We start from the raw sequence: 4,345 nt of genomic DNA, 5'->3' as shown, positions 1-4,345 counted from the left end.
TCGTTTTTAATGACCAGACTTTTCTCTGAATCTGTATCATTGAGTGGTATGTCTATAGACTCAGATAGAGAATTTATAGAATCTAAATCATCATCCTGCTTCAAGACATCATCATCACCTTTAACTGGGGGTAAATACACTGTTTTTAGATCCTGGAAAATAAGAAAAGAAACCATTCTCCTTTTTTGAAGCTTATTACGCTAATGAAATCAAGCACAGTGGTGCGTAATCTTAAATAAGAAATAGAATTCCGACTTCCACATCTTTAGCTGCTCTGCTGTGCGGATTACATTACAATGCAGGAATGTTCACAGAGATAAGAACAGATGAACACCAATAATGAACATATCTACAAATATCTTTGAATACATACCAATTGTTTTAAATCTGAGACTTCGACAGCAGCCATTGCTACTATTTCTTCAAACTGGCCATGTTGTATAGCAAACTGAAGTGGTTTCAACTTTTCACCTGGTACATTAGTTGGGGTGTCAATATTTAACATAAACTCTTCATATCTAGAAATAGTTCAAATCATTCATTCAGTCCCCTTGATTTTGTACATACATATATTTTATTCTCAGGCAAGAAAGATGACTGAATACATGAATGATGCACAGAAGTATGAATGAATGCATGAAAGCATGAATGAAAGCATAAAAGCATGAATGAATGCTTAAAGCATGAACGAATGCATGAAAACATGAAGGAATGCATGAAAACATGAATGAATGCATGAAAGCATGAATGAATGCATGAAAGCATGAATGATGCAGGAAAACATGAATGATGCATAAAAGTATGAATGATTGCATAATATTTAGAAACTTTGTAGCATATATCTGATCAAATACATTAATACTCGATATCTTACTCTGTTTCTGTATATTTCTTATGATAAGTGATTTGGCTGAAATAAGAAATTACATCAACTAACCTGCCATGATTCTTCGGAGGTGGTTCTTCCACTAATGGTGATCTACTGGCTGGAAAACAAATAGTAAATGGTTTACAAGCAGAAAAAGCTGCACTGCATGTCATTTAATGAAGGATAAATCTTATTTATTTCAATAGCTTTACAACTACTTAACAGACTTTCACAATAAATATGTTATCTTTTATCTTGTAAGATACTCTATAAAATACCAGTAACTCTTAGAATATAAGTTTTATACAACTTACTTCTGCCATGATGTCTACCAGCTGCTGGGGGTCTGGTAGGACTTTTTGGTCCTTCTTCCTCTTCCTAAAAAACCAAGATCCATAATATCAATATAACAATAACTTTCAGTTTTCTAATAGCCTACTCCAGAGCCTCATCCAGTGATATTTTCTATAGGGTTTGGGGTCCAGGGCATGGCACACTCTTAGAGTTAGAATGGAGGCCTTTCAAATTTCTCATAATTCTACATAGGGAAAGAATTGCCTGTGAAAATTGATGTTGTTATTACAGAGTTAACGCTTCACTAGAGACATCTGCTGAAATAGGTCAGTTGTCTTAAGATCCACAGTATAAAACTTTGAGTAAACAACATGTTTCAGGTTCTGTTATAATATTTTTATTTAAAATATATATCAATAAAAAAGCATGAATACAAACCTGTTGTTTTAAATCCAGAACACCAGTTTTGAACATTTGATTACCATAAGTTAGTGAACATTTTATTTCATGCTGTCCTAGTCCAATAGGTTTAAATACTCGAACATATAAATACTCTTTATATTCTGTCTCATCAGTCCATGTCGAATTATCTTTCACTTCTGGTTTCACAAAAGTGACTTCTCCCTGACCAAAACGTACTTTCTGAGGAAAAGATCAGGAGAACTGTCATTTTATAGGGTCATTATTTAATCAATTAATTAATTCAGGAAATATTAGACTATAAACCACAAAATCAGTCACATGGGACAGTACATTTTTTTGAGAATTGGCTCAGAGGAAATTTTGTTGGAATAAAATTGTTGATTCTGTTTTGAGCTAGAGGAGGTAAAATCACTAAGTTTTTCAACTTTTAGAATTTGCATAATACGTTACCTTTGGTGAAACATGTCCACTTTCAATGTCCTCCATACTTTCAACACTTTCAAGTGCATCTTCTTCATCAATATCTCCCACTGTAGCATTTAATATATCACCTATAGGTGTGGTACCTGACAGTATGGAACCACCTTGAGTATCAGGTTCCTTATCACTAGAATCATCATCATCATCATCATCTTCTATTACCACTTCCTTTAATATAATGTCATAATGTAAAACTGTAATATTGTGGTCTTAATCATCAGTTATGTATTAAAAGTTATCTGCCTTACTAAAGTAGCCTAGTTAGAAAGCTCTCAAAAGAAAAATACAGATATCGAATAGCAAGTTAGCCGGAAAACGATCCAGTCTGCTTGCTGGTCATTTATAAACCAGTCACTTTAGGACTAGTTACAATGAGGTCCAATGTTCCTTAATATAAATATTGTAACTTACTGAATCTGGTTTTTCACTAGGTGTGACACTAGTAGTTGGTCCAGCACTCGTCACATCTAATACTGATTGCTGAGCTACTAATGTATCTTCCTCTTCTTCAGACTCTGAATCTGTTGACTCCTCTAATGATCTGGTATATTCTTGAACATGTTCATATCTAATAATAGTAAACAAAATATCTGAATTACAGTATAACATATTTCCATCCAATGTAGATATTGTAATAGGTATTCTTGTACATGCCATACCCAATGATACACATGGTATATTTTATAAAATAGATTGTAATGTTAATTACTCAATGTTAGGTTAATATATATAGGCCTTGGTACGGGTGATTCATACCAAATATAATATACAAATCCCAACTTTCTGTTTATTGATGTTTTAATTGTTTTAATTTTCAACGCAGCGGTGTATATCAATGTGATTTTAGATGAAATAGAAAATAGATTTTGACAATGAAAATGTCACAAGAAGCTAAAAGTAATAACAACTTTTCAACTAAAATCATACTAATGACTAACTAATTTTCACATAATTAATAGACTTATCTATTGCTCTGTGACCTAGGCCAGTGCTTTCATTGAAACTCGTCTCAATACACCCTGGTAAAGAAAAAGAAGAAAATCTATGTAATTACATGATACTTTTCCAAATCTTACCCCATTTTGGCCTTCTGTTTAATTGTTTCTATTAAAAATTTCCATCTTCTACCATGACCCTTGGTACTGGTAACTTTAGCAAATAATTTCTCCCAGTTCATTATTCGTTTTTCTCTAGCTATTCTTTTAGACTGAAACATTAGAAATGATAAATATCTGAATTAATTCACTTAAATAAAATGTCAACAACTGCAGGATTAGGAATAAAGTAAAGTAGTACAAGCGGCATTTAATCCTTATAGATAGACCCAATAAATGTAAACATTAGCACTGAATATGTTAATACTTGCCACCTTTAAACTTAAAATGATAAATCAAGAAACTTACATGCGCATCAACTAACTGAAGACGTTTTATTGCAATATTTAACTGTCTTTGTTTATTTTCATAATCATCATGTAGTTTCTTTAACGCAGCACTTTTTTCTTCCCATGGAGTAGAATAAACTTGGACCATTCTTACTAATTCATTCACTGGTTTACTCTGATCACTAACACTGTAAGGAATATGAAGATCAAAGATCAAAAACTTCGATTGATCTCCACACGATATCTTTCATTCCGTTTTGAATTTACTTTACGTTTACTAATGTTTGTGTTTCTCTAGTCCAGGTTTACATACCTGCATATGCCATTGATATGATCATGAATTTCCTCCATGTAAGTTCAAGTTATAAAAATGAGATACATATTCAAAAACAAAACAAAATTTACCTGCGAAAGACCCTGCCACAAACCGTTGCAAATTTAATAAGAACAGCTGGGGGTAAAGTATGCTGTAAAATTTCATCCTTTAATCCAAGTAATTCTTGTATGGCTGTTTGTACAATAGCCATAGAGTTCACTACACCATCACATAAAACATCAAACTTATTGGGTTCTTTTAATGGACCATTTTCACCTTCATTTTCAGACTCTTCAGAGCTCTAAATAAACCATTAAAATATTTTATTATACAAATGAAAACTTCAAGACAACAAAATTAATGATTTGAACCACTCTCAGACCATACTTAACATTTTCATCAACCAAAGACAATCTTAGACTCTCAGTTTTAATTCATTTCATACAAAAGTAATATTGCTAAAATGCGATTCTATAAACTGATGGTCAGACAATACTATGTGAACACAATTCCAAGTGACAAAGAAATAGCAGAAGTATTTAATACCTGCTGTCATTCTTTCATATCTGTGTGTGTGATT

Source organism: Lottia gigantea (genome assembly GCF_000327385.1).
Source record: "Lottia gigantea unplaced genomic scaffold LOTGIsca_773, whole genome shotgun sequence".
Taxonomy (NCBI): Eukaryota; Metazoa; Mollusca; class Gastropoda; family Lottiidae; genus Lottia; species Lottia gigantea.
Note: the sequence above shows the minus strand (reverse complement) of the source record.